At 38.7% G+C, this 11,795-nt stretch overlaps 1 protein-coding gene across 1 annotated transcript in view; it reads right to left on the bottom strand.

Annotated features, from left to right (window-relative positions):
* Positions 1 to 9,386: 9,386 nt before the first annotated feature.
* Positions 9,387 to 11,795, bottom strand: part of SKA2 (spindle and kinetochore associated complex subunit 2) — a 51,490-nt gene continuing 49,081 nt past the window's right edge. The window contains 1 exon segment of the mRNA XM_043964172.1: positions 9,387 to 9,518. The gene's annotated coding sequence lies outside the window, so the exon portion shown is untranslated.

Genomic DNA, 11,795 nt, shown 5'->3' with positions numbered 1-11,795 from the left:
ATCCTTAACAATGCTGAAGCACCTGAGTGACGCTTCCTGTTATTCAGGTTGAATATCTTTAGAGACAGGGGCCTGGAGAGGGGAGTCAGTGGGAACTGTGAGATCTGAAACATCTGACTGTCACTCCCCTGTTTCCTCTTCCTTTGGTTTGACCTTGTTCCCCCTCCCCTTTTCCCCCTTGCTCCTGGAACACGTATGCATGTCTCCATACATTGATCACAAGCTGAACACGCACCCTGGGTGAGACAGGATTGGATGTTAGATTGTGAGCTCGACCTAGTGTGCGTGGGGACTTCCCCTCTGACCAGCATTCCTATATAAGGTCAAGGCGTGTATTAGCTGGCGCAGCTCGGGCATTGAGCTTGCCCATTCCTATGGGAATGTAATAAATATGTCTCTGCTTGACTTGGTGGTCTCCTCGAGTTATTTGGGTAAACTGAGGCAGTTTGCTCCATACATTACTAAAACTAACATTGCTTCACCCCTGATCTTATTAGGAACGTTTCAAACTTATCACCATTACATATAATGCTTTCTGATGGGTTTAGATAGATACTACTTGTTATCTTAAGGAAAACTCCATTTATCACTATGCTCTTTAGTGTTTTTGTTTTTTTTTTAACAGAAATGGGTGCTATATTTTGTCAAAAGTTTTCTCTGTATCTATCGAGATAATCACATGATTTCAGTAAGTTTTGTTATTGATGAGGTTGATTATGTTGATAGTTTTCCTAATATTGAACCAGCCCTGCATTCCTAGTATAAATCCCACCTGGTCATAGTATATTATCCTGGTGATAAATTGTTTTAATAATCTCTTTGCTAATATTTTATTTAAAAATGTTCAATACCTTTTAAGGAAAAATTAGCATAACCTTCAGGGGGGAATAGGGTTAGGATAGTTCTATCCACACTATTCATTCAAACTGGTGAAAGCCTTTTTGTGTGTGTAGGAAATAAATACCCGTCTCATACCTAGTTTACATTTTACATTGAGTACTTTTCTTTAGGGGTACTCCTCTCATTAGGGGTCCATAGACAAGAGCCAAACCTAAGCTATAAGTAAATTTTTCCCAGCACACCAGGACGGAGATGTAAAGAGCCAAAGTGTGAGAAAAGGGGCATAACCCTTCTAACCAGGGCCCAGGATCCCCCAGAATTGGGAGTCCAGTGAAAAGTCCTTTAGGGAAAGGGAAAAATGGGAGACCCCCCAGATCACTGGGACTAGTTGCAGTTATAATTATTAGGTATATTATTAGTTATGTTAAGGGGCAGCTAGGTGGCACAATGAATAGATCACTGGTCCTGGAGTCAGTAGAACCTGAGTTCAAATCCAGCTTCAGACACTTAGTTGTGTGACTCTGGGCAAGTCACTTAACCCTGTTTGTCTCTGTTTCATCTGCAGGGATTGAGCCAGAAGATATGGGTTGGGTTGAAGAGGGAAAGCTATACATGGAAGGTATTCATGGTGGTGGTGAGCTCAGGGTCGGGAGAAGCTGCAATCCATGATGTCAGTTTGTCAGTAGCTGAAAATAAATGGAGGGATTTAAGAAGCAGAGATTACCTCCTGCTCTGACTGTAAAAAAGTCCTTTGCTAGAGTAATAGGAACAATCGCTACTTAGTTGAGCCTACCATGGCATCTCCAAACCCTGAAGTCTTGACAGAACCCTGAAGACCCAGGAGCCAGAGGAGCAAGCCATGCTTGCTGCTATAAAGACTAAAGTGAGAATGGATTGGGAAAGGGAAAAGAAACAAGAGACACTTTCCATATCCAGTCCATCCATGACACCTACAGCAGCTAGTTGTTTCAGTAGATAGAGCACTGTGACTGGGATCAGGTAGACCTGAGTTCAAATCCAGGTTCAGATACTTACTAGCTGTGTGACCTTGGGCAAGTTATTTAATCTCTGTATGCTTCAGTTTCCTCAACTGTAAAATGGGAATAATAAAAACATCTACCTTACAGGGTCATTGTGAGGGTAAAATTTTATTTATATATTTATTTATATATATACATATATACATACTAAGTACTATATAAATGCTTATTTCCTTCCCATGATCAGGAAGGATAATTCTCCCTGCCCCCTGACTTTCACTGGGAGTTATTTTCTCATCAAGGCCTGGAGGAAGTTGTACCTATTTTGTGTAAAAAAGAGAGGGATAATAATAATTATTATTGCTTTTTTCCTTTTTTTTTTTTTTTTTTAGTTTTTTGAATGCCCCCCCCCTTTTTTTTTTGGTGAGGCAATTGGGGTTAAGTGACTTGCCCAGGGTTATACCACTAGCAAGTGTTAAGTGTCTGAAGCTGGATTTGAACTCAGGTTCTCCTGAATCCAGGGCTGGTGCTTTATTTTGAATGCCTTTTTAAATGTTGCTATCATTTCCCAATGATTTGCCTCTCCCACCTTCCAACCTACCACCAAATAGAACCCTCCTTGTAACAAATTAGAGTTAAACAAAATAATTCAATACATTGGGCATGTCTGACAAAATATGCCTTTATTTTCCTGTGAGTTACCTTGCTATAATGTCTTTTTTTTTTTTAAGTGAGGCAATTGGGGTTGTGACTTGCCCAGGGTCACACAGCTAGTAAGTGTTAAGTGTCTGAGGCCAGATTTGAACTCAGGTACTCCTGACTCCAGGGCCAGTGCTCTATCCACTGCACCACCTAGCTGCCCCTATAATGTCTTAATTAAGTACTTTCATTCCTGCATGATTTGTGAATGGAGAATACACCAGAAAAGGGCTCAAACTATGGCTTACATAACTGATGATACAAAACACCAAGAACTGGGGAGTAGCCTGGGACTCGAATGAAGATAAGAACATCCCAACTCTAAAGCAGTTTATAACTACATGGATAAAATATTAAGTGACGGGCAAGTTTGTAATCAACTGGAAGAATGAGCAATGGAGGAGGTGACATTTGAGCTTTAAAGGAAGGTAGGAAATCAAAAGATGAAAAGGGAGAGGAGGGAGAGCATTCCTGGACTAGGGAACAGCAGGAGTAAAGACAAGTGGGAAAGCACTGAGTATGCCAGAGATATAGCTCTCTGTGGCTAGAGGAAAGCATGTGTGAAGGGGGGAAATGTCATTTAAGTCAGAAAAGGTAGGAGGTTACCGTATTCTGGAAGATCTTGAATGGCAGGCAAAGGAATCTGAATCTTCTTGGTAAACTGAAGTGCTAATTAAGTTTTTGATTTTGGGTTTTTTTTGCAGATTGACATGACCAAACCTGTAAAGAAGTCAGACATGACATTGAACTAAACATTACACAGGAGAGGAGAGTGAAAGAAGACCCATTAGGAGGCTATCATGGGCAGCTAGGTGGCGCAGTGAATAAAGCACCAGCCCTGGATTCAGGAGGACCTGAGTTCAAATCTGACCTCAGGCACTTGACACTTACTAGCTGTGTGACCCTGGGTAAGTCACTTAACCCCAATTGCCCCCCACACACATACAAAAAAAATGTAAGAGGAGGCTATCATTATAGTCCAGGCAGGTGGTAATGAGGTCTTGTACTAGGCTTGTGATGAGAATGGGGAAGAGGAGGATGGGTGGATCTAGGAGATGTTGAGATACTAAATTAACATGGAACTGATTAGATGTGACAGATGAGGTAAAGGAAGGGGTCAAGGGAGAGGAGAAGCAAGTTTAGAGCAAAAGAGAATAGATTCATACATGTTGGATTTTAAGGGGCTGTCCTTTAAGTATTTGGGGATCAAAGGATCATAGATGTAGAAATGGAAGAGATCTAAACAGAAGTCCATAGAAATGACTTGACAGAAATCACATAGCAGAGACAGGATTTGAACCCAGGTCCTTTGACTCCAAATGCAACACTCTTTCCATTGGACCACACTGCTATAGATCTCTTTTAATAAGTAAGCATCTTTCATAGTAAAAGTTCTGTCAACTGGGATGAACTTGCCACAGGTCCAAGATAGCTTTGAAGTCCAGAGAAATTGATTTACCCAGAGACTTTGGTCTTGGAAAAGAGGTAAGAAAATGTGCCTCCTTTTCCTTCACTGAAGAGGAGGACTGTGGGTGTGGAATATTTCATATATTGTTAGACACAGTTAATGTATTAGTTTTACCAAACTTTTCTTTTCCTCCTTTTATAATCTCTGTTACAAGGGTTGGCCCTCTGGGGAGGGGAAAAGGGAGAGAGAGAGATGCAGCAATGAATGCAAAATATCAATAAAATATGATAATTTTTTTTCGGGGCAATGAGGGTTAAGTGACTTGCCCAGGGACACACAGCCAGTGTCAAGCATCTGAGACCAGACTTGAACCCAGTCCTCCCGAATCCTGGGCCAGTGCCCCATCCATAGTGCCACCCAACTGCCCCGATAAAATTTTTTAAAAATCCATGCACTTATTTCTTATTCAGGGTGTTGGGGACTTTACAAAGATTTAAAATAAGCCTAGTTAATGACATCTTAGAACTAAGATATAGAGTTTGCCTCTAGCAAATCAAGAGAAAAAAATTTATTCCACATTAAAATAAAATCTTGAATTGCAACAATGATGGTTCATGCCCCTACTGTGGGAAAACTATTGCATTGTTTGAATCTAGCACTGTGTGGCTGAGAGGCCAGGCCTATTGCTTAGAGACCAGATTTGTTTAATGTTTAACTCAGGCCTGCAAGTTATGCTGACTCCCCTCTCCATCCTCCCACCCCTCCAAAAAAAAAAAAAAACAAAACCTTCCAGGGGAATCAGATCAAAAGATTGATACAAAGAATATAAGGAACTTCCTCCAGTTTATCCATCTCAAGCAACCTACTTATCTGGGAACTCTCTATGCTGGCCAATCAGTGACTGTTTCCTTGTTCCTTTGTTTGAACTCGTACATGATGTAAAACTTAAAGAGACTAGGGAGACGATTTTGGGGTGGGGAGTGAACAGGCTGTATTTTTCCTGGCTTTTCCCACTGCTGGACAACTTAATAAACTTCTAAGTTTTTTTTATTCTGGGTTTGTTTTCTGCTGACACTATACATATAGTACACAAAAGAGATGAAGAACTTGAGAAAGGAGGGTTATGGGGCAGTTCTATTTGAGAAACCTGATGCTTTGGTTATTTATGAGTTCTTAAAGCTGTATGAGCTTCATTCAGCTTTTTAATTCTTAGGATGAAAACTGCAGTGTGATTTGAAAAAAAGCAATCAAAATACATTGATATAGTTCTCTGTTGCTTGTAGGAAACACCATCTGTCTGTTTAGCCTCTTGTCCCTTCTAAATATTGTTCAGTGAAAAGTCTGCTCTAAATTCACCTTTCCCGATTCAGGCCAAGTCTATCTTCTGGGACCCAGAACAAGCTGGAAACAAGTCACTAAAGGTACTCACTGTTTTCATTTTAAAATGAGCTATGTGAAAAATGAAATAGCATCCATCAAGGGCAGCTAACAACTCTATGAAACAATACAAATGGCTCTTTGGCATTAAATGCACATTATAACTGGACCTTAAAATATCTTTCTAAGTTAATTATAAATTTGCTCTTCTTGGTCCAGGTAATCTGCCTTGTTACTGTTGCTTTACATGGCCCTTTGCTCCCCATCTCTGCTTTTACACCTGACATTCCCCATGCCTGGAATGCACTCCCTTAGTTTCCTTCAAGACTCAACTTAGGGGGCAGCTAGGTGGCACAGTGGATAGAGCACTGGCCCTGGATTCAGGAGGACCTGAGTTCAAATCCGACCTCAGACACTTGACACTTACTAGCTGTGTGACCCTGGGCAAGTCACTTAACCCTCATTGCTCTGTACGCTCACGTGTGTGTGTGTGTGTGTGTGTGTGTGTGTGCATGCACACACACACACACACACACACACACAGAGACTCAACTTAAACAAAGCATTCTACTTGAAGCCCTTCTTCATTTCCCTAGCTGCTAATATCTTCCCCTCCCACCCTATTTTACTATAGTTATATGTATTTATATTCAGGCAGCTAGGTGGCACAGTAGATAGAGTGCTGGACCTGAAGTCAGGAAGACTCATTTTTCTGAGTTCAAATTGGGCCCCAGACACTTAATAGCTGTATGACCCTGGGCAAGTTGCTTAACCCTGTTGGCCTCAGTTTCTCATCTCTAAAATAAGCTGGAGAATGAAATAGCAAACCACTCCAGTATTTTTGCCAAGAAAACCCCAAATGAGGTCACCAAAAGTCTGATATAAATGGAAAATGACTGAACAACAATGTTGTCCCTCCTATAAAATGTAAGCTCATTGAGGAGAAATTTTCACTTTTGCCTTTTTATCCAAAGCTTCTAGCATGATACCTGGAATACAGTAGGCACTTAATAAATAAAAGTGTTGCTGATAAATTGATATTTAGGCAAATTAAGTTGCAATTATTCAGGAATGTTCTGGATTGAAATTTAGCTTCAGGTGTATATCCATGTCTCAATGCCCTTTGATATAGAACTCTTTCCTTAGTTGTGGAGATGAAGGTCTTGCCCTGATGAGGCAAGGCAGAGTTGGAGAGGGGCAAGAGCTTCAGATCTAAGACAGTCTCGCTTTGGGGATTTTCCAAATGAGATGTTTTTATGTATGTATGTATGTATGTATGTATGTATGTATGTATGTATGTATGTATGTATGCTTGTGCATGTGTGCATGTACACACACATAAATATGTATACACACATACCTTTTCTGATTTGTTTTGCCATGATTTGGATAAATGGATTTTTTTTGCTATTCTATTCTGTGTGTTCATTGTAAACTGGTATTTGATGGGGAAGGGGTTAAGCCTTGGATATAGACCTTGGGGTTTCCCTTCCCCTCAAAATGATAAAGCAATAAAAAGTTAGATGGAAGTTAGATGGAAAAAGTTAAATGGAACCCTAGGTGAACAATATTTAAGGGAACAGATATGCTTTTTTTTTTTTTTTGCAGGGCAATGGGGGTTAAGTGACTTGCTCAGGGTCACACAGCTAGTAAGTGTCAAGTGTCTGAGGTCGGATTTGAACTCAGGTCCTCCTGAATCCAGGGCCGGTGCCACCTAGCTGCCCCAACAGATACTCTTCTAGCTCTCTACTCCCTCTCTCTAAACTTCTGGCTCTAAACTTCTAGCAAGAATGAAAATCTCCCTTGGAGAAGGGTGAAGGAAGAAGCTAGAGATGTCTATTTTGCTTCCCTTTGAGCCAAATAAGGAAAGCATCTTCCTCCCTATAGGTGGGCCTTGCTACACATGTGGGGCCCCACACTCCATACAGGTGCTAAATTCTTTCTTCAAAATTTTTACTTCTGGGGGGCAGCTAGGTGGCACAGTGAATAAAGCAGCGGCTCTGGATTCAGGAGGACCTGAGTTCAAATCTGACCTCAGACACTTGACACTAGCTGTGTGACCCTGGGCAAGTCACTTAACCCCCATTGCCTCACCAAAAAAAAAAAAAAAGATTCTCCTTTAAAAAAATTTTTTTTTTTACTTCTTCAAACCAGGTTCTGGAGCCACTAGGTGGTGCAATGCATGGAGTAATGGCCTTGGAGTCAGGAGAACGCAAGTTCAAACCTGACCTTAAACATTTACTAGCTTTGTGACCCTGGGCAAGTCACTTAACCCTGATTGCCTCCAAAAAAACTCAAACCACAGGTACTTAGAACTTTTCTTCTAACCATCTAGAAAAGGTTAAGGGTACTAGATGGACAGTCTGAGAGCTGTATTGCTATTTATGGAATATAAAAAAGACCTAGAAAGCAGCCTTCCTTCCACACTTTGGATAGATCTTCTATAGAAGGACTATAGGAGAACATGGACAAGAATGACATAAGTTGAGGTATGGATGAGTTGTATTTAAACAAATGGAAAGGGTACCCACATAGATGAGATCATAGATTCAATTACATTCATTTCTATGATTCACCCTTTACTGATTCAGGCTGGCCTTACTGTTTAACTCAAATTAATGGAACTCAAAACACACACAAATTAATGAGGCCTTGTTATAAAGACTTGGTTTTAAGAGAAATTGTATATTGATTATACGAACAATGAGTGAGTAAATGAATAGAGCATTTAGCTTACTACATGTAAAGCACTCAGGATACAAACAGAAAAGCAAGACATTGCCTACTTTCCCATTCTAATGGGAAACCCAACACATATGGAGGGTTTCAGCTGCAAATTCCATGGTCCTTAAGGTGCAGTGACAAAGCAGTTGGTAATGCTTCTTCTTCAAAGTTATTTCCACTGATAACGTCATATCATATCATATCATAAAAATGATATCTTACTTTACTGAAACATTTTACATTACTGAAAATTCACATCTTAATTTAGACCCATAAATTGAAGGACAACAGTTGTTGATGTAAGCATTATATGTAGAGTAATGGAATTAGTGCCTCTGACCACACTGTATGATTTTGTTGTATAATTTTTATTTTTGTTTATTTTAATTTTAAATATTTTATATGGATTATTAGGATGATGTTTTAACCTTAAAAACACTTTTCAAATAAAAAGATAACAATTTTGCTTGTTAAAGGAATTGGAATATTTTAATTTAACAAATTATTACAATGATATTAATTAGCATATTGCACTTCCAGGACATGATTAACATAATGGATTTATATACAAAATCTGAAATAAAATACTTAAAATGACCATCAGGATCACAGAAACCAAAGAGTAGTTAGTACCATCATAGCACACCAAATAAAAAAGCAAAAGGAAATACACAAAAAGCTCTTTAGCTTTTCCCATTAAAATTATATTGTACTCTTAATTCTCAAAACACACATTAATATTTATCTTCCTCTATGAGTCATGTGGACACTGTGGACACCTATTTTTTCTTTCTTATGTTAAGAAAATAAAAGCAGGCATTTAAAACAATTAGTAAGTATAAGTCATCAGTCTAGAAACATTTTAAAATCAAGCAATGATAATAAAACTTCACTTGCCAACAATTCCCACCCCCGGGGAATTTGTTTGTCTATGGATACAATATTTCCTTTATTCCTGGGAGATGGGTACAACTAAATTGCAGTTTCCTAAGGGAAAAATTAAGACTGGGGAGGTTTAATGTATTTCTCAAATATTGTAACTTAAGGACTAATATTGCTACTAAACTCTTAAAGCCTTCTGACTTCAAGGTCCAAAGAAACATTTCAGGTTCTTTTCTCATTTGAGTATCTACTTAATTGAATAAAAAACTTAGATCAATTCCCAGGAAACAAAAGTAAAACACGATGTAGTTAAAAACAGTACTTAGATGGCTTACAGATTTCTTTTTTTTAAGTTTTAATGGACACATTACAAATAGCTAACTTTTACAACACATTTATTACCATGTCACCACTGTCAAAATAACAGCTTCCAGGCACATGGAGGAGATAAAGCCCATTCCATGCATCAAAATTAAACAAGACCTGTTTTGTACATCTTACTATTTCCATTTTTCTTAACTTCAGCTCTTTCCAACTCCATAGCTTAGGCTTGTGGCTTTCACATTCATCTGCATTATCTCTTGATCAGTATCATGTTGAGTACAGTTCTAGAAAAATGAGGGAAAAATCATTAAAAAAAGATTAGGAATATTGGTCAAATTTTCCTTTCAGATGTAGACATCTATTGCTAATATTGAATGAAAACTCAAATTTGTTTTGTTTTGTTTTGTTTTTTTGCAGGGCAATGGGGGTTAAGTGACTTGCCCAGGGTCACACAGTGTCAAGTGTCTGAGGCCGGATTTGAACTCAGGTCCTCCTGAATCCAGGGCCAGTGCTTTAACCACTGTGCCATCTAGCTGCCCGAAAACTCAAATTTGTTAATTAAAAATTTTAACTTAGCAATTAAAAATGAAATTTCATTATCCTGTTTCCATTTATTCCAGTAAATAAATGTACAAATCACATCCCTTAACATTTATTTTATTATAATAGATCCCACTGAGTGCAGCTAAGTGGCACAGTGGATAAAGCACTGGCCTTGGATTCAGGAAGACCTGAATTCAAATCCAACCTTAGACACTTTACACTTAATAGCTGTGTGACCCTGGGCAAGTCACTTAACCCTTATTGCCCCACAAAAATAAACAAATAAATAATAGATCCCACTGAGAAGCTATGGTTTTAGCAAGCAGAGACAATACTGAATATAAATTTGGGAACACTGTTGCCCACAATATGGTTAAAAGAGGAATTCTAGAACAAGTTTCCACTGATAAATGGACAGTGAGAGGGTACCATCATTCCCTCAGTGTTTGGAAGGTTGAGTCACAAGCTGAATTTAAGTAGAGTAGTCTTAGGCATATTCTTTTTTTCTTTTTTTTTAGTGAGGCAATTGGGGTTAAGTGACTTGCCCCAAGGTCACACAGCTAGTAAGTGTTAAGTGTCTGAGGCCAGATTTGAACTCAGGTACTCCTGACTCCAGGGCCGGTGCTCTATCCACTGCACCACCTAGCTGACCCTAGACATATTCTTATTAGCAACTGATGTCCTTAGCAACCTTATAGCCTCAGAGCAACTTTCCCTAACCCTGTCTATTCCTGACAGTTGAACAAGGTCCCAAGATTTTTCCCATGAAGATGAAGTTTTTCCTTGGACCAGTAGTTGAGGCCCAGAAGTCTTACTCACAGGAGGACTAATGGAGCTGGACTACAGACTATTATAGTTCCTCAGGGTTTCCATATTCACATAGACTCATTATCAAAATACACTGAGTACCCTCCACTGTGTAGCAATCTCCTAACAAGCTGACAAAGGGGTATACAGAATTGAAAAGAAAGTAACTATGTTGATCAGTATCTTATACACAGTAGGAGCTCAATAAATGTTTATGGAATTTAACTAAAATGAGCCATCGATATCGAGTCCCTAACACAAAACAAAACGAATTTCATTAGGGTCACATGATTACATGAAGTTTGTTGCTAGCCTTATCCCTTAAGTCCCTCACCAGACTTCCTTGCTCTTAAATTTTTGGCTTCCTTAATATAAATTCGTGGTAGGTGGGTTTGTTCTAAACTTGCTTTCAAGAGATCTAAGGCTTTTGTCAAATACAAAGGTCACCACAAACAAGTTATTTCATTTAACTATGTGGTCTTGGGTCAATTTCTGTATTTTGTAGATCTCAGACTTCTTCCTAGTTGGGATCCAATAACTTCACTCCATTAACACCCAGTCAAATAACATAAAGCTGAAAAAGTCTCCAGCAGAAGTTCTTTTGCGTGTACCAAATGATACAACCCTAACCAACCCTTGCTAAATTATTTAGCTTAAATAACTTCATAGGTATAGTTCCTTCAGGATAGACTCCAAGTGTGTATCACACCCAAAATGAAAACTCTCAATTTTCTCCCAAATTATAGAACCATTGCACTTGCTAGCTAGATGTCCCTGTAAAACTCTATACTACTTTCCTCAACAATTTTAACAAATTGAGTCTTTTCATCTAATATTTTTCTCAAGTAGCAAGGAAGTCTGAAAACATAAGTGTTCAATTACTGATCACTGTTATTCTCTGTTCTATCTCTAGGGTGGGGGTATCAAATAACTGCATAAGACAGTAATTCTTTATTATTCTTTCATTAGTTTTTAAGTCTTTGGATAGGAAATAGCTACAGGACAAAATCTACATGGAAGTGGAGCTATTACTGCTTTTTTGAAGTCTGGCATGTACTATTGCTAAAATCTAAATGGACAGGAATTAATGACATAAAATTAGAATCTCAGAATGTACAAATAAGCTGCATCTCCTTTTTATGTGGTATAGCTCTGAAATGCATTGATCTATGTATGTCTTACAGTTGTGGAAAAAGAAAGACATATATTAT

Source organism: Dromiciops gliroides, chromosome 4 (assembly GCF_019393635.1).
Source record: "Dromiciops gliroides isolate mDroGli1 chromosome 4, mDroGli1.pri, whole genome shotgun sequence".
NCBI classification, from domain to species: domain Eukaryota; kingdom Metazoa; phylum Chordata; class Mammalia; order Microbiotheria; family Microbiotheriidae; genus Dromiciops; species Dromiciops gliroides.
The sequence above is the reverse complement of the archived record's forward strand: the minus strand, read 5'-3'. Positions and strand labels throughout refer to the sequence as shown.